Source organism: Dipodomys merriami, unplaced genomic scaffold (genome assembly GCF_024711535.1).
Source record: "Dipodomys merriami isolate MVZ:Mamm:240054 unplaced genomic scaffold, mDipMer1.0.p SCAF_1, whole genome shotgun sequence".
NCBI lineage: Eukaryota > Metazoa > Chordata > Mammalia > Rodentia > Heteromyidae > Dipodomys > Dipodomys merriami.
Window position 1 is genome coordinate 71249597 of NW_027202270.1, and position 19915 is coordinate 71269511.

At 34.0% G+C, this 19915-nt stretch overlaps 1 protein-coding gene across 5 annotated transcripts in view; it reads left to right on the forward strand.

Moving 5' to 3' along the window:
• Lrp1b (LDL receptor related protein 1B) overlaps window positions 1-19915 on the forward strand; it is a 1866674-nt gene that overhangs the window by 965080 nt on the left and 881679 nt on the right. The window lies entirely within an intron of this gene.

A 19915-nucleotide genomic window follows, 5' to 3' on the forward strand; every position in this document is an offset into this window, starting at 1 on the left:
CAGAAAGCATAATGAATTAGTGGATAAAAGGAGGTTGTAAATAGTGCCTCCGTCCTGAAATGGAATGTAGATTTATTCCCTGCACTTTGTCTCTCCATTGCAGTCACAATTTGACAAAAAGTAAATGGTTTTCAACCCAAGACCATCAATGAATTCTTCACTGTGTTTTTCTCACAGTGCTGAAGCTCAACAAGAGATCTGGCGGGCAGTAAAGGCAATGTGAGAGAAATCAAATAATGATTAGTAGATAAAGCTGTGTAATGAGAGAATCACAAGTAAGGGCTAGCTGACTCAACATCTCCAGTTGTCAGTTTCTAGGATTTAGTGACTTTGCTGCCCTCCTCCCTGCAAAAAAGACAGTTGCTTAACCAAAAATGACTTGAACATTTCCTATGACTTTTATTATCCTATCTCACATTTGGAATAAAAGTTTCTGTTTTGGACTAAAGCATGTCTTATTAGTAGTAGTTATAACAACTTATCTCTCATCACATTTTTCTCTATTGACAGCCTGCACTGTAAACTTTTGAGTGTAATTTTGTAGTTCAGGATATTAAATTGTAGTTCAGGATATACTCAATCTTTGATTGAGTATAGTTGTGTAGCAGTTCAATGTCTTGCGCATCGCACTTTACTGCAAGTAACTGACTCATTTTCTCCTTAATCCTAGTCATAACACAAATAGATGCTTCACTGTGTGTTTCTTTTTAATAGTAGAAGAACAATCTTGTTTCAATGCACATCATTTACAATAGATAACAGCTGTCAGGTACCTTCTGGTAAAATAGATGCTGAGTCAGATATGTATTTTTAGTTGCAATTGCTGACTCCTACACTAGCCCACCCAGGTGAGTGAAGTCCATGCCTCGTTCTATAGTTAAAATGTGCTGAAATATTCGTTGCCATTTTCCATTTTAGATTTCTGTTTCAGAGTCTTTACATAACCCTAATTCTCATAATTCCTTTTTGAAACATTTTGCTTTAACTGTCATACTTTCCATCTTTTTAAAATAAATATTTTTGATTGTAAAGATAACGTACAGAGGGGTTACAATTATATGAGTAAGGTAATAAGTACATTTCCTGTTGAGCATTGTTTCCCCTCCTTTGTTTTTCCCCTACCATCCCATCCCTCCCACTTCCCCAACTCCCCCTGGAAGTTGTGAAGTTTGTTTGAAACATAGTTTCTTGTATGTCTCATTGTCACAAATGCTGAAACAAGCATACTTTCTATCTTAATAGTTTTTATTTCTATTCTTTGTTGAGAATCATCTTATGTGAGGTGATAGGAATACTTGCATGTTTGAAGAGAAGGTAATGTATTACCTAAGTATATAGATGAATAACTGAATAATTCACTTGAAATGATTAAATTTATTACGTTGCATTCTTTGTAGTCATTATATAGGACATGGAGATGAATATATATATATATATATCTTCTTGATGAATAAATATATGTTCTTGATATATTTGCAATGAATATGGTTACTTAACTATTTTTAATCAATATTTTTATACTGAAAAGTTAACAATCAAAATACAACAAGTAAAATAAAAAATGAGAATTGGTTATCTGATAGTGCATTATCAACATACTATCTGAAATCAAATTACTTCTAAGATTTAGGGAATCTTAGTTAATAAGTTTCCTTTAAACTCCTAAAAGTTTCTTTTCAACTCCTAAATTCTGTTATTATTTTAATATATTTTTATTATAAAGATACTGTACAGAGGGGTGACAAATTACATGAGCAAGGTAATGAGCCCATTTCTTGTTGAACATTGTTACCCTCTCCTTTGTTTTTCCTATACCATCCCTTTCCTCCCCACTTCCCCATCTCCAGCCTCCCCCCCAAAAAAGTTGTAAAGTTCATTTTCAACATACTGTCTTGTACATCTTGTTGTTACAATGGGTCACCCTGTGGATTTTTTAAAAACATATAATTCAGATGAGTTGTTTCTGGCTTTTATTTCTAGATGAGGGTACACATTTCCCATTTTTTGGGAAATATTTTTTATTGTAACAATACTGTACAGAGGGTTTACAGTAACAGGTAATGAGTCCATTTCTTATCAAGCATTCTTGCCTCCTCCTTTGTTTTTCTTCTACCATCCCTTCTGTACTACCTCCACAACTACATTCTTCCCCTTTCCCTCGTGCCCCCTCCCCGCCTAAATTGTAAAGTTCATTTTTCAACATAGCATCTTGTACATCTCATTGTTACAATGGATCAACCTGTATCCCTATTTAAGAACTTTGGTTTTTTTCCCTTCCCCTCCCCAAATTAGATAAGTATATATACAAGATGCAGGGCATTAGAGAAGTATATATACAAGATGCAGGGCACCGACAACAAATACAGTGAAAACAAATGTGCAGTGTTTTTTTTTTTTTTTGCAAATAAAAGGTGAAAATTAATGAGACCCTTTCAATTGTAATTTCCCTTTATTGAGCAGATGGCTTCTTTGAAGACAAGAAAGAAAAAGGAGTGGAGTTAATAAGTTAGAACTGGAAATAGAGAAACCATGGGACCTATGTTTCTTTGGGCCTGGCTTATTCACTTAATACAATTTTTCCAAGGCTCTCCATTTACTAACAAATGCAGTGATGTCATTCTTTCTCATGGAGGCATAGAATTCCATTACACACACACACACACACACACACACACACACACACACACACACACACACACACACACACACACACACACACACACACACACACACATATATATATCCCACATTTTCTTGATCCATTCATCTACTGAGGGGCATCTGGGTTGGTTCCATATCTTAGCTATGGTAAATAATACTGCAATAAACATAGTTGTTCTGGTAGCCTTAGTATGGTCTTGTTTATGATCATTAGGATAAATGCCGAAAAGTGGGATTGCTGCGTCCTAGGGGAGCTCTATGTGGAGCCTTTTGAGGAACCTCCATACTGCTTTCCAAAGTGGTTGAACAAGTTTACACTTCCACCAACAATGCAGTAGGGTTCCCTTTTGTCCACATCCCCTCCAGCATTTGTTGTTATTAGAATTATTGATTCTAGCCATTCTAACTGGAGTGAGGTTGAATTTCAGTGTTGTTTTGATTTGCATTTCATTTATGGCTAGAGAGGTTGAGCATTTCTTCATGTGTCTATTGCCATTCTTATTTCCTCTTCGGAGAAATTTCTCTTTCAGTCTTTAGCCCAGTTATTTATTGGGAAGTTGTTTCTTTAAGATTTGTTGATGGGTGACTTAATTTTTTGAGTTCCAAGCACATAGTGAAGGTCTTTGCCCAATCCTTGGTCTTTCTATTGATCTTGCTAGTTATGTCCTTTGCCATGCAGAAGCTCTGCAGCTTCATGCAATCCCATTTGTCCTTATTTGCAATAACTAGTATATGTCTGGGACAAGCACAAAAGATGAGCTAAGATGATGATAAGTGAAATGAACCCCAAGATAGGGACACAAGTTTTTATTTTTCTTCCTTTCTGTTGTTTCTAACATATTTATAAGGTACCATGTGATTTTTTGTTATTGCTTTGTATGTCCCTCCCCCACGTTATAACCCGTGTTTTCACTGTATTTGATGCTGGTATAATCGGAGGAGGGGAAGGGAAAAATCAAATTGTTTAAATAGGGATACAGATTTACCCATTGCAACAATGAGCTGTAGAAGACACTATGCTGAAAATGAACTTTACAATTTAGGTGGGGTGGGTGGTGAGATGGGGTGTGAGAGGTGGGGAGTATAGCTGAGGAGGTGGGAGAGAAGGGATGGTAGGGGAAAAACAAAGGAAGAGGCAATAATGCTGGATAAGAAATGTACTCATTACCTTGCTCATGTAATTGTAACCCCTCTGCACAGTTTTTTCACAATAAAAACTTTAAAAAAGAACTGGAAATAGGAAAATTTAAAGGCTAAGTCATTGAGATAGTTGGTTAACAAGAAATAAGAAAGTAGTTATAAAAATGAGAAATAAATCTTTCAAAAGTAAAGGAACACTAAGGTAACTATTACAACATTTTAATTCCTTTCTCTGTAAATTTTAGAGTTTCCTTTTCCTCTAAGAGAAGTGTGGAAAATTTAAAACTTCTTCATCAGGTCTGGATTTCATCAGAACTTCCATGTTAGCATAAGAAAAAAACTTGCCCAAATGAACATAACTAAGAATCCAGTGAGAAAGAATGTTAGAAGCATGTTAGAAGACATCGGGTTGAGATCTAATTTGCTATATTGCTGATTGCTTTATGACAAACTGGGGAAAATAACTTATGACATCTAAATACATCATTTGTAAAATGTGAAAACTTTTTATCTAATCATTTATCCTCATTAAAGATTCATGGTAATTAAATGCAGTACCATATGAAAATGCTTTGCTATTAATAGAAATCTATGCATATGGTAGTTGTTTTTTACTTCTGTATATGCTATTTAGTAATTTTGCTGATGAGTACAGAAGAAATTGAGGAGGGGGTTCTATTTATTTTAGTCACCCTTGCAGTATTATAGAGAGAATTTAATAATGATGTCCTATACTTAGGGAAGGAATAGTAGGAGAAAAACAAAGGAGGTGGTAACAATGCTCGATAGGAAATGTACTCATTACCTTACTCATGTAACTGTAACCCTCTGAACAGTATCTTTAAAATAAAAGAAAGGAAAAAAAGAAAAAAAAAGGAAAGCTGAAACAACACAAAAGTCTTAGTTTTCATAGCTCTTCCATAGATACTGAGAGGACCATCAACTTCTCCATAATTTAATTTCTCTACTCTAACTTTCACCTGTGTTCCACTTCTTTGTAATGATTTCTTTACCATATCAGCACTGTCCAAATAGCATCCAATTTACAACCAAATTTGCATAAAATAACATATGAATACAATGCAGGTTAATGTTTTTCTAGGTCTTGTTTTGTTTGCTGTTATTGAAACAGAAAATAATAATAAGTGTGTAGATTTGAACTTTTTATAAAAACTTAAAAACTGCTGCTACATGTTATGTACAAAACTGCTTTATGCCACATGAGTAGGGAATCACAAGTTTGGTTTGGGGACATTTGCTACTCTTTCTACTCAGCTATATAGAACTGCAATATTCAGAATTAAAAGAAAGCTGTTCTGGATAAAACTAGCTAAGCAATAAATATTATATTATAAATAAATTAGACTTTCCACCAAAATAGCAAAAATTCCAGAGTTTAATGCATTCCAAGAATATGCTCAAACCTAACATTAATATCAAGTTTGCAATCCTAATTTTGACTCTGCATCATGTTCATTTATTTCGGTAATAATTCATAAATTAAAAGACTATGAATCCTATATAATCAGACTATGAATCTTGCTATATAAAATGACATTAGTATCAATTTTAATTTGCATTTCATAATTCAAATTTTGTCTTGCAATATGTATCTGAAATTTATTAAACAAAATAGTATGCAATAATTATATAACCTAAAATCTTTTTTTGGCAAATTAGCTGTTTTATTTATCTTAGATTAGCCACAGACCTGAAACTTACTTTAATTTGAGGACTCCGTGTGTAGTTATCCAGGAACACGGGTAGGAGAATTTAAAGGAAGAAGACAAAGTAAGCTATACTGCTGAGGCAGTGGTGGTGAACTGGAGTTTGATTCTCCTCAGAAGTTTCTTTAAAGGATATGGAGTGCTTGTCGGATTAGTTAATCTATAGTAGCTGAGAACTGCTGATATCAAACTGCCTTTTTTCTATTGTTTGTGAGGTGTTATTGGTACATTACTCTCTTGGCTAAATGTGTGTGTGTGTGTGTGTGTGTGTGTGTGTGTGTGTGTGTGTGTGTGTGTGTGTGTGTGTGAGTTGTGTGAGTGTATCTCAAGACTGAATTTGCTCAGTAGGGATGCTCTCTGTGCACAGAATTTCAAAGCTCATATTTATCTACAATAGATTCCACAAGAACTAAGAAATTTCATGGTGAGATGTCACATGCATTTTAATGTATACTTCCATGAACTTCAGTAATAAAACACTTACAAAATATTATAGAACTTCAAGCACCCCATACTATTGATACTATTTCTAAATTTTCAATTCACATTTTCCTAATTTAGACAAGTATGAAAGCCAGAATGTAATCAAACTGGGATCCTTTTATTTATTCTGTCAAATAATGTGACTAACCAGAGATTTCATCTTATTTGCAATCTAGATCTGCCTGCCAGATTTTCCTAGATCTTGGCAGAATATATGATACCCTTGGGTGGGATATAACGTATTTTATTGCTCCCAGTACTGCAGGGAGAATTAGCTACTTATTCTCATTTGTTCCTCTTATTTTCAGACATCATTGGAAAGATTAAGAGCAGCACCAGGGTGTTTGGATTGTGGGGATGACCCCAGGGGCAGTCCATAGTGAAAAGATCATTATAGCTTTCCTTTTGCCATGCCTCTCAGGGCCTAATGCCATCACTCCTCTTCTTATTTCGGCTTTTGCTTTCACTTCAAATCTACCAAATCTAAAACAACTATTATTTCATTTCTGCACTCACACATTTTTCCTGAAAGGATTAGATACAAAAGAGAGAAATGTATATATTTGCAAAACGTAAGAATTAATTAGTGAATCTTCTAATCCCCGGTTTGTATAAATTGCCATCCATTAGGCTTTCCTGGATGGTTATCATGGCAAAGAGAAGACATAATATATATATAGAAAGAGCTGGAAAGAAATAATGAACTTTTAAAAGAAGACTTTTAAAAGAAGAATACCTAATTGCAGATCACCCTCAACCATTTCATCTGAGAAAAACAACCAATGAGAATTTAACAGTCTCCTGAATCAGACACAAAGGACATTTCTCATCAGAGCACAGCTGCACTCAATCTCCTGTTATGTCCTTTTCTTCTCCTGTGCCACTGAGCAGAGTTAGCAGTAGGTACTGGTACACAACTGAGTCTGCATCATGACTGAGCAACTCTGAGTTAAGAAAGCAATAGTTTTCTAAGTCCACAGCTAGAAGGCTGCCAAGCTCTGACTTGGAAAAAAAAGCAGTATCTTCATTATTGTATTCACACAATCTATCTGTCTTATATCCTACAGGGAGACATTATCTGTCTTCTCCCAAGATGGTTGCTATAAATGCTCATTGAAAAGATTATGACAAGGAAAGGCCTATGATGTCTGTGCTTAAAAGAGGGAGAGAATGAGAGAAGCTTGTTGGAGACCAGTCTCCCAACATTTCATTTATTTTGATGATGGGATTCTAGCTTTTTAGTTAGTCTGAAATGACATTGTTATTTCTGATAGTATCTATCTTCTTCTGTAGCCAGCTATCTTAAAATAGTCTTAGAAGAACACACGAATAATACATTAATTGTATGGATTAACGATATGGGATTTTGACAAATTTACTTTTTACTTACTCTTCTGTATTAGTGTCATGTTTCTCTGCGAGAATGCTCTGTGCTGTGGTGACTACAAAAATGAGGCCTCCATGAATTACAACAATGAATATATTTCATGCTTTCTCATAAGGCATAAATAGTAAAAGTCAAGTTGGAAATTAAATCAATACTAATGAAAAACATCAATTTGAACTTCACAGTATTTTTTGTACTTTAGATTAAAGGTAGAAGCTGGATACAGTGAATCATACTTATAGTCCCTGCTACTTGAGAAACAGAAGCGGAAAACTTACTAGTGTATAGGAGTTCATGGCCAACCTAGGCAATATTATAACTCCCTGTCTCTTAAGAAAGGAGAGAACAGGAAAAATGTTGATAATGCTTTATTTTATTGTATTTCACATTTTTAAATATATTAAGACTAACTGAAAGTCACTAAATTAATACAGACAGATCCTGTGTATAATTTAGTTTATTTCTCTAATGATAATATTTTGTACTGCCATAATAAATTATAAAATTCATGAAATATGTACTGGAGCAACAAAATTAATTCAGCTCTAGATATTATTTAGCATTCCTGAATGCACACTTTTCTATTAGTTCTTTAAACTTTAATTATGTGTACATTTGTACAAACATCCTACAAATCAAAATACTGGCATGACAAACCCTCAAAACATGTTATGTTTCCGTGTTGGTGTGCCACCATCCCTGAATTGTTCCTTTCCCGGAACCATCAATCTCTTATTCTGTACTGAAGTTTTGGATTTAAAAAAAATTTTATAGAATGTTCGCCAAAAGAAAAATAATTTTGATGTTAGGTTTCATCATTCAGCATAATACCTTTGGAATCTACTACTACACTAGTGTATATCACTGGTCCATTTATTTTTATTGCTGAGAACTATATCAGTACAAGGATGTACAATCATTGCTTAGTTCACTCACAAAAAAAAAGTTGTTTTTTTTTTCCCCTGGTTTGTCACTGTTATCAATAAATTGGCTATGGATATATGTGTATGGGATTTTCTATGTCCACACATTTTCATTGTATTTTTTAGGATAAATACCCAAGTGTGTGATTATTGAATCTGTGATAAATTTATGTTTTAAAATGCCAGTCTGAAGCTGGGCTCAACCTGTAATGCTAGTTACTTGGGAGGTAGAGATCAGAGGAATCAAGTTCAAGTGCAGCTCAGGCATAGAATTTCACAAGTCTCAGTCTCACTCAATGGATGCACATTGTACTTCATGAGTATCACCTCAGTTTTACATACCTGTAATTCCAATGATACAAGGAAACACAAGTAAGAGGCTTACAATACAGGCATAAAAATGAGATCCTAGCTCAAAAATAACCAACATAAAATTAACTGGAGGTATGGATCAGGTGTCTAACAAGCACAAGGGCTTTGAATGCAGGTTTTAATACCACCAAAAAGAAATACGAATGATAAAAATAAATATTGGTTTTCCAGAAGGCTTGTTTAATTTGTCCATCAATGCAAGAGAAATCCACTTGCTCAAGATTTACCCCCACCTTGCCCTTGTACTCTATATTGTAGCTTATTTTCAGTAGCATTTCTACTAGGCAGATGGTAGAACAGTAAGTAACATAGCTTACATTTATATTTCTGTGCCTAGCAGTGTTGAATATCATTCATGTACTTCCATTTTAATTTTAGTTTGTCTTGTTTTATAAAAAATGCTAAAATGTGACTTAAAACAATTCATCATCTTTTGGGCTACTTCTGGATTGCTTTCCTGTCATGTTAGATATTTTCATCTTGTCTTTATCTGACAATCTAGTACTTAGTTTTAACATTTTAATTGGCTCTAAACAATGATAAAAATCAAAAGGCAGTTTTGAATTATCCTTATTTTTTTTTCAGTCCTGAGCTTAACTCAGAGACTTTACAGCCACTGAGATTTTTCACTCAAAGCTAGAGCTCTAATACTTGAGCCACAACTCCACTTATGGCTTTTTACTGATTAATTGGAGATAAGAGTCTCAAGAGCTTTCCTGACTAAACTGGCTTTAAACTGTGATCCTCAGATCTCAGGTTCTTGAATAACTGTGATTACAGGTACAAAGCCTTGGTCCCAATTGCTCCCGACTCCTTTCCCCTACACCTTTTTTACTCCCTCACAGAATTTGCTTTATTTTTTTAATTTTTAAAATTTAAAATTTTTATTTTTAATTTTTTTGGAAAGGTGATGTACAAATGTAATTCAGGTAGTGAGTGCATTTCTTTTTTAACACTTTCACCTCGTCCTTCTGTATCTCCCAGTTTTTCCCTCCTAACCCTTTCCACAAGTTGTATAGTTTATTTTCAAAAAGTGCTTAGTGATTATCTCTGCTGCATTTGTTCATCCTTGCTCAACATTTCTCTGTTCCCTCTTATCATTTCCCAAACAGATAAACTTATATACAAAACAAAAGTTACAAAAAATGACAAAGAAAAACACAAAATAACAACAAAAAACCCTGTTTGTATGATTACTAAGGAAAGACTTATAAAAATACATTAAGCAAAATAAGCCAGACCCAAAAAACATAGAACATAGTTTCCCTCACTTGTCATAGCTAAAATGTGCCTATAAAATTGCAAGTAAAAACAGTGGATGATAAAAGACAAAAAATACATTTGGACATGATAAATTATACAGGTCTCTAGACATTCACACAATGAAATCAAAGGAAGATATTCTTAGGGGAGGATCACAAAGACTAAATTGCCTTATGCATATAATCATATAATATGATGCTTATCAAAATGTAAACTAGTTATTTTTATTTAATCATGTTGACTTTAAAAGAATTACTTTCAGATCATTTCTATCTCTCATAATACATCTCTGGTTAAGCAACTTATGAGCACTTTCTAGCCCAAGTTTTTTTTTCTTCCAATCCTTTTCTTCTCTGGTCACAAAGTCTGTGGAAGTTTTCAATAAAATGATGAAGAAGAACAAGTTGCTAAAGTGAGACTATATAAGGTGATATAAGATAAATATATTTTTCAATTGATTGGTTTGAAGGAATTACATAGCTGAGCATCTTTTATGAAGGAGAGATGAACATGCAATTCATTTCTTCACTTTCTCTCATCTCATATTCTATAAACATTTATTAACCACTAAATTTATTTCAAGGCATTGTGAAAAATAACTGTTGTATTCTTCAACCATCTTAGAAAAACATGGAGTGAAAATTGTCTATAAGAAATAAGTAAAAAGCAACAGCAACCAGTCTTTGTTATTAAAAACTCCAGATTTCTAGTTCTAACTGACTTACACTTCACCTTCATTTTTAATCATAAGTGAAATTATGTTTAAAATTTGCTGTATTCCCTTTTACTTCTATTACTCTCTGAGACTAGAAATCAGAGGAATATTCTTATATGTAGTAGTCAGAAGGATTCCAACTGTGCAAAAAGCATAAAAGAGAATGTATGTTATAGCTGCTTAGTTCTACATCTAAGAAAAAGGAAAAGAGATAAAAGCTAAACCACCACATTGGATTACCTTTGTATATACTTAAAAGAAGCTCAGAATAAGTGATACCTAGTTTTCTCAGGATGGACCACAGAGAGAACAAAATTAAAAAAGATGAATATCTTGGAGTGAGGTGAGCCTACACTCAAGAGGAATCTAGTTGGTGTCAGTAGAGTTGCTTTCTATCACAGGATTTCAGTTTCACTAATTTGGTGATAAAAGAACAGGATTGGCCTTTTATATGTACTTTAAAAACTGAGATGTAAGGATTACAACTCTATGGTTAACTGCTAAACAGTGCAATTCATGCATTTTGGTTCTTGATGCTACATGATGCTACACTGAAATTCCAAAAATTATTTAAGAGGAAAAAAATGTTGCAAGATGAATAACAATTAAATTTAAGAGGCTAAATAGAGGGGAAAAGCACGATTCATAAGTTTTTTTGTCATTTAATGGTTATATCTGCACTAAAGTGCTTTCTATAATGAGTTATAAATGAGTATTTATCACCTCACTTTATAGAGTTAGCAATAAATACACTCCATTACATTAATTTTAATAGAAAATGTGATTGGTTAGTTATGTGAATCATTTATTTGTAGAGCTAAAGTATTATTTAGACCTAAATAAGATCTTAATCAACTAAAGTAATATTTTTGTTCAGTCACTAATATATATTGTTTATTTCTAACTGGCTGTGACTACAAGTTGGATCAACATAAGTTTTAAAGATCAAATAACTTAATGACTTTTGTTTTTATCTACATTTTTTAATTGTATCATACAAATGAAAAGTCTTCTAATGAATAATAGCATAACTCATTTGAAATGGATGCAAGGAATATGCACAAGTGAGATTGGTCAGGCCTTGCTGTCAATGGTCTAGCTATTGACAGGTTATTACTATGTTTGATTGGATGAACATGTGAGAAAATCTATTCCTATGTGTTTATATGTGTAGGAACACATTCTTAGTGTACTAATGTATTTTTGCACATACTGCATTTTTAATGTACAATAACCAATGAAGACTCTGTGGCTTCTATCCATGCTAACTTGGCTCTCCACCCCAACACCTAGTTTTCTCAACTGGAAAAGGAGGCAAACCATTCTCCTGATTGCCTTTAAGTTGGGATTTTTTTATTGTTAATAATTTTTTTATTGTGAAAATACTGTACAGAAGGGTTACAATTACATGAACAAGGTAATGAGTACATTACTTCTCAAGCATTATTGCCTCCTTCTTTGTTTGCCCTTACCACCCTCGCCCTCCCATCTCCCCCCCCCACACACCCCTTCATGATGAAGTTTAGGATATTTTTAATGTACTACATGAATACAGTAGATAAACTAGGAGAAATAGGTATACATGAAAATAAATGTAATTTGATATTTCATTACCTAGAATGGTTTGTTTTTTTATCACACACACTTGTATGTATTTTCAAAATTGCATACTTTTATACTCAAATGATTCATTAAAGAAAACAAATGGAAACTATAATCATGTTACTTTTGTATTCAAATAAATTTACATCCATATGAATTTTAAAGTGAATAGTAGGTTGCATAGATATTTATAAATGTACCACACATGATGCAGTGAAGATCGATTGTGAGACATCTGTGGACAGTACAGGACACTGGGAAGGACAGCATTACTCCTTGGCAGAGGAATCTTGCTATTTTATATTTGTGCATTTTGCCCCCCAAAAGGAAATTTGGAATTCTTCCAGTGAGCATTTTTACCATAAATATTTTAAGATTGTACGATTAAATCAGCTAATTGCTGTCTAGGTTTTGACTTTTCTTCTTCTCATATTATTATTAAGTACTTTTACAGAGGGTTGCAATTCCATAGTCATGTATAAGTACAATGCTTCTTGATTAATGTCACCCTTCCTTTGTTCATCCCCATTTTCTGTCATGCATTCCTACTCTCAAGGTATGTAGTTCATTTTTACATAATGTACTGAATGTAATGACCACATTTGCTTTCCTTTTCTCCTTCCATTACTTTAGATCCCTTTGACTCCCCCCCCAAAAAAGCAGGATTTGATTCTTCAAAGAGAATAAAATAATACCTTCAAAATTCCTCTATTGCTTATCTCCTAGTGAGTCTCCTTTGCTCACTCCTGATTTTAGATATATTTTTAAGAATTCTTTCTTTCAGCATGTAGCGTGACTGTCTGTATGCCTCCTTCTTTATGCCCAAAGTTATAGCTCAGGAAGTGATTTGGAAAAGAATTAGTTATTGAAAAACACACTATATGGATTGAAAATCCACCTCCTATACACTGAAGGATAGACTGCTATGTTTCTGAATTTGTTAAGACAGGAGGTGAGAGGGAGAGACACAATGTATTTCTAATGTTTCTTTGTTTAGTAGTTATGTTTTTTTTCATTCATTATCCATCTTTTTTTGTGTGTGTGTGTGAAAATACCGTAGAGAGGGGTTACAATTACATGGACAAGATAACGAGTACATTTCTTATCAAGCATTGTTGCCTCCTCCTTTGTTTCCCATTCCCATCCCTTCTCATACTCCCCTGCCCCCCAACCGGTCCGCCCCCCCCCCCCCTCACCAAAGTTGTAAAGTTCGTTTTTCGACATAACGACTTGTACCACCTCACCCCAATTAGAATAGCTACAATCAAGAACTCTAATAACAACAAATGCTGGAGGGGCTGTGGACAGAAGGGAATCTTACTGCATTGTTGGTGGGAGTGTAAACTTGTTCAACCACTTTGGAAAGCAGTAGTTATGTTTTATGTATTTATTTTTGTCGGTTGTGAGGGCTGAACTCTGGGCCTGGGAACTTTCCCTCAGCTCTTCAGCTCAAAGCTAACGAGCTGCCACTTGAGCCACAGCGCCACTTCCGGCTTTTTTCTGCTTACGTGGTGCTGCGGAATTGAACCAAGGGCCTCATGCATGCTAGTCACGTAGAACCAACTTCCCAGTCCCTATGTTTTAATTTTAATTATTTTTTTCTTCTAACCTTAATAGCTGACTAGTAATTGAAACTCTTCCTTGGTTTCTTCCTGGTGTCCTTCCTTTCTTTCTTTCTTTCTTTCTTTCTTTCTTTCTTTCTTTCTTTCTTTCTTTCTTTCTCTCTCTCTCTCTCTCTCTCTCTCTCTCTCTTCTTTCTTTCTTTCTTTCTTTTCTTTCTCTTTCTCTTTCCTTATTTCTCTATTTCTTCCTTCCTTCTTTTCTTCCTTCCTTTCTTCTTTAGATAGTGGTATTCAAAATCATTTCCTCTTGCTTGCTAAGTAGGGATTAAATTGCTAATCCATACATCTCAATCATGTTTGCTTAGGTTATTTTCGAGATAGAATTGTTTACTTTTTCTCAGAGATAGCCTTGCAAAGTAAATATTGATGTCTTTCCAGTAGCTTAGTTAAATGTATTAATAACCAGTTCTAGTTGATTGTTTGAGATGGAGTATTGCTAAATTTTGCTCAGGCTGTCTCTCAAATTTTGAGATGTTCTTGAAACCATCTTCAAAGTAGTTGGAAATAGAAGCATGTGCCACCAAACCTGACCTTCTGCCTGAGTTCTAAATATTATATAATAAAACAATTGCCTGAAATTATTATTATTGAAAAATAGTAAGCTTACATTAAATTCTAATTTTTAATGTTTACTTTCATTACTATCTTTTGATTAATTATATAGATTTTTTTCAAAGACGACCACCTTTAAGTAGATACTCGTTTCTTATCAACTTATCAAATGAAATATTTATTTAGAAGCAAAAAAAAAACATGTTTTTATCCAAGTAAGTAGTGCAATTTTATTATTCCTTCTACATGTAAGAAGCTGATGATCAATCACATTTTCCTGTGAATTTCTAGTTTCCTTGATGATATTACATAAGATAGTCATCCTCTGTTTTGTTGATATGGTTATAGCCGAAGTAATGTACTGATCATTTATTGCAATAGACGAAGAGTACCATTTTTCTGGAGACCTAGAAGATATTTTCCCTAGGTTACACTAAAAGCTCTTACTATTCTGAAAAGAAAGGAGAAAAGGAGACTCATTAGAAGATAAATAAAAGAACATAACGAAGATTATATGCCATTCAGAACTCAAGTAGTAAAATAGAACAGGCCAAAGAAACATAGGTCCCATGGTTTCCCTTATTTGCAATAACGAGTATATGTCTGAGACAAGCAGAAAAGGTCAGATAAGATGATGTTAAGCAAAATGAACCTCAAGATAAGAACACAAGTGGTTTTTTCTTTCTTGCTATTGCTTCTAATGTATTTATAAGGTACTACGTGATTTTTGTTGTTTGTATGTCCCTCTTCCACAGTATAACCTCTGTTTTCACTGTATTTGATGTTTTCTTATAATTTGTGGAGGGGAAGGGAAACAACAAATTGTTTAAACAAGGATCCAGGCTGACCCATTGCAACAATGATATGAACAAGACGCTATATCGAAAAATGAACTTTATGATTTAGGCAGGGATGGGGGTGGAGGAGAGTATTGTTGTGGAGATGGGAGAGAGGGGATGGTAGGGGAAAAACAAAGGAGAAGACAGCATTATCTTGCTCATGTAATTGTAACCCCTTCTCTGTACAGTATTCTCACAATAAAAAACTTATTTTAAAAGATATTTTAGAAACTTGGAGATTGTGATGGAGAAGACAAAGTGAAAATTTAGAATTAGAGGATGATTATAACCAATTATTAGATAGCATTCCATTTTGATATAGCAAGAAGAAAACAAGAGATTATTTGGTGAAAAAAGGCAGGTCAGTTGGTGATTGTTAAACATTTTGTTAAATATACAAATGCATAAACACACACACAAAAACAAACAAAACAAATATCCATAAGACTGGGGTAATAGCTCAGTGGTAGAGCTTGCCCAATATATACAGGGTCCTGAGTTAAATTTCCAGCAATACTCCCATCCCCCCATCACCCTCCAAAAAAAGATTGGCAAACTTCTGAAAGATAAGCAATCTTCTAGAATAAAAAATAAAAGCTGAAGTAATAATTTCAGTTTTGTGAGAATTGATAAAATAAGCTTTTAGAACTATAACTATATATTATATACTATAACTAGGCTGAATATTATTTGGCCTAAAGAACAGTTCTCTATCAGGATTGATGATTCATACTTCTAATCCCACTACAGGAGATGTGGATATAGAAGGATCTAAGTAAGTAACTTACAAAGGGCTTGTGAAATTCTGGCAAAAAGAAGTAGCAGAACATTGTGGCCAAGCCTATAATCGCAGATATATAGGAGGTTGTAGTAGGAAGATTCTATGTGAGAAGAGACAGAAGTTATCTTGACTCCCTAACACTTGTATTCAAAAGGAAAATTTTAATTTCTATAATGTTAATAATAATAATTAAAGTAATTTAGAATGAGTGTTGCACTAGTAATAGAATAAAACACAAATAAAACGTATTTGTCAAATATATATTTATAGTTAATGTAATAGTAAAAAAAACAGTGAGAATGAATCTAGTAGTCATTTCCAAGTAGTAGTGGATTCATTCCAAATATAGTGTAGTTGGAACAAGAGAGTGATGCCTTAGTATTTAATTTATAAATCATCTGTTCCCATTCACCATCAGTATCCAAGCTGTCAATAGCATGCGCTCTGTGCTAGCTGTTCACATTTTCACGCACATTTTTCCTGAATCTAGCAACCTGTCTTTCATGTTGTTCTAATTTCTCTCCATTGGTCATGCTTATATTGCCAAATCAGATTGTTTGCCATGAGTTAGGACAATAAATATACTGTAGAGGAGGTCTGTTTGGAATAATTTATTTTTGAATGTTTTTATCCTTTAAAAAAAACCTTTGATATGAATAGCAAATGAATAGTCTCAGAACTCTACACTTTAGCCACGGTTCTTGCAGTTGGTAAAGTAAGAGGACCTGCAAATTTAATTTAAACTTAAGATTTTAAAAGTCCAGTTCTTATGTGCAGAACACTATGCTAGGCATTTCACCAATATGCTCACAGCTGCTTCACTGGGTTGTTACTACAATGTATACCATGAAGACCAAGAAACTTGATCCTAAACAAGGTGCTCTTAGTAATTGCTATGCACGTTCAAGTAATCCCTTCTCTTCTATCTACTAATACTGATTCTTAAATTAATAAAGGATGACAATTTGAAGAAATGAGCATAACATACATGATGATGCAACTAGATTCCTTCTTGCTGTGTCATACAATGCACAAAACCACATTGATTTAGGTCTTTCTCCAAGTCAAAATTATACACTAAAAATCACTCCTCAATCATACCTATTTCTGTTGCTTTTTATATTTATGCCATTAAACTGATATATTGCCATAGCTATAAATTAGTTAAAATCAGGTTATTGTCTTTGCATGCTTTGCTTTATACCTGGCTAAACAAGAACAATAACTGGATTATATTCTGAGAAAAAGAATTAAAAATGGAGATAACCTAGCTGTATGTAGTAATGATGGATGCAGATTCCAAGCAGAGAGATCAATGTACAATGAGGAAAGGGTTTAAGATACTGAGCCGATACTAACCTAAGACAGGGAAATGGTTGTATATCATAGCACTATCATTTGTTTGCTTTGAGTGATTAAGTCATAGAACTGACAAAAAAGCAAAAAAGATTATGCCACTTCAATGATTTCAATGATGTATACAAAAAGATTAAGGAGAGAGAGAGAGAGAGAGAGAGAGAGAGAGAGAGAGAGAGAGAGAGAGAGAGAGAGAGAGAGAGAGAGAGAGACAACTGTGCTTGGCAAATTCATTCTGTAACTAAAGACATGACATTTAATTTGAATGCTATAATATTTTCTAATTGGATAGTATCATTCAGAATACCATAATGCCAATGTGTATGACCCTGTGTTTCCATGATCATTAGGAAACACTGCTTCCTTGGTGGTTACTTATACATGGCCAGTGAAGTATGAAAATAAGGGACTTGGATGTCTTATAGGCAGAGGGGTTTAGAGCCAATGTGTGATTAGCCACATTATTTTTGTTTCTGTTTTAAAAAAGTGGTGGGCTGAATCAGGCATCCATTTCCCTCAGATATAAGTGACTACATATTAGTCAGATTTGCATTACTGTAAGAAAATATGTGAAAAATTGATAATGAAAGATTCAAATCCAAGATCAGGAATATACCATTTATGTGACTTCTGGTGAGTACAATCTCCACCCTCATTCATGTCAAAGACCCAGCACTGGTCTCCCTCCTGAAGGTTCCAACATCTTCTCTAGTGGCCACCTCAGGACCAAACCTTTAGGTACAATGCACCCTTGGAGACACCAACAATATCCAAACTTGAAATAGTAAAATATATTACACAGATAATCTGTATAATGCTTCTTAGAGCATCAGATAGAAATAAAACATTATTTTAGGCATTGGCATTTGTAAATGTATCTTTGTATATGTGTGTATAATATATTAGCATGTATATAATATATAATATATGTATATATTATGTATTACACATATAATGCATTATATATTAAAATATATCTGGCAGTACACACATATGCAAAGAAAGAGAATTTCTTGATAGTATAAACTATTCCTTATTTAATATGAGGTCTCTACTGCTAACGTTTATCTGGCATAAATATCAAATCGCTGAATGACTTAATGACTGATTACATAAATATTTGTTACCCTCTTTGAGATACAGACTAACACAACATAGCAAAAACAGCAGTTTGAAAGCCATCTGGAAATGAGAAGTTATTTACATAATGTATGGGCCATAAATAAGTGAGTTTCACTGCTGAATGGCAAAGGTTAACTCTAATTGAGCTAAAGAGCAGAAAGAAATGTCTTGGGATGTCTGTTACTGAAGGAATGTGAGGCTCTTGCCAATCACAAGACAAGCTACAGGGATTTTTTTTTAAGTGGAAAAAAAAATTTTCCCTTCTCACATGAAGAATGCTGCATTACAGATCTAGCCTTTCTGTTACTCTGGCTGTGAAACCTTTTCACAGTAAGAAAATCTGAATTAAACAAAACTTTTTAAGTAATGTGTACAATGTAGATGTCCAGACATTTCTTATATGTAGGTAGAGGTACAAATTTGACTAATGATTAAAAAAAAGAGTGAAAGTGTTAAATGTAAGAAAATAATAGGAACAGATGTGAATGAGACAAAATATAGAGGAGTTACAATTTTCTTAAGTGATATGGAGTGATATGCTCTGTTTTTTCTTCTAGACAAAATATATTTTCTACTATTTTTTTTTTGATTGGTCATGGAGCTTGAACTCGGCCTGGGTGCTGTGCCTCAGCTCTTCAGGTCAAGGCTAGCACTCTACCACTGAGCCGTAGCGCCACTTACAAAATATATTTTCTCAAAAAATACTTTATGGGCAGGCCAGAAAGTACCCCAACTTTTCCTGTTAGAATCATACAAGAAGCCATCTATTTTCCTCATGTCCTCTTGATAATGTGGATTTAATTCTGCAATGTCTTTTACTGTCTCCCTAGTATAATTGATAAACCTCTTTTTGTTATGGTAGGCATAATTGTTCTAATCCACTTTAGTATTAATAGTGGCCCACCAAAACAGTGCTGATTTCAATTCAATGGCTATTTCGTTCCTAGCCTTAGATTTATCAAGAATCCTCCTTAGACTCAAATGACATCAACATAAACCTAGAAGCCAAATGACCTAATCAGGACAAGATCATGTTTCTGTCATCCTTTAATGAAGTGGGCTTTGTTTGAAATGCCAGGGTGAAAGAAATAGCCGGATGAACTGAAGCACAGGGTCCTCTCCTTTGAACAGAAAATTCTCAAGAAGACATCCTCTACAATACCACCTCACATCAGCTGGAGCAAAGTTGAGCAGAGGTATTCCCAGCTCCTCAAAAGATGGGTTTTCACTGTATGTACCCAAATATATCTCCCAAGAACTCTTATTTTTCCCACCCTGATTAAAGAGGCATAAGGTGAACTTAGAGTGTGGGATGGTGAATTCACCAACTAAGGCAGTTTTAATCAACTGTGGGAACTAGTAGTAATAAC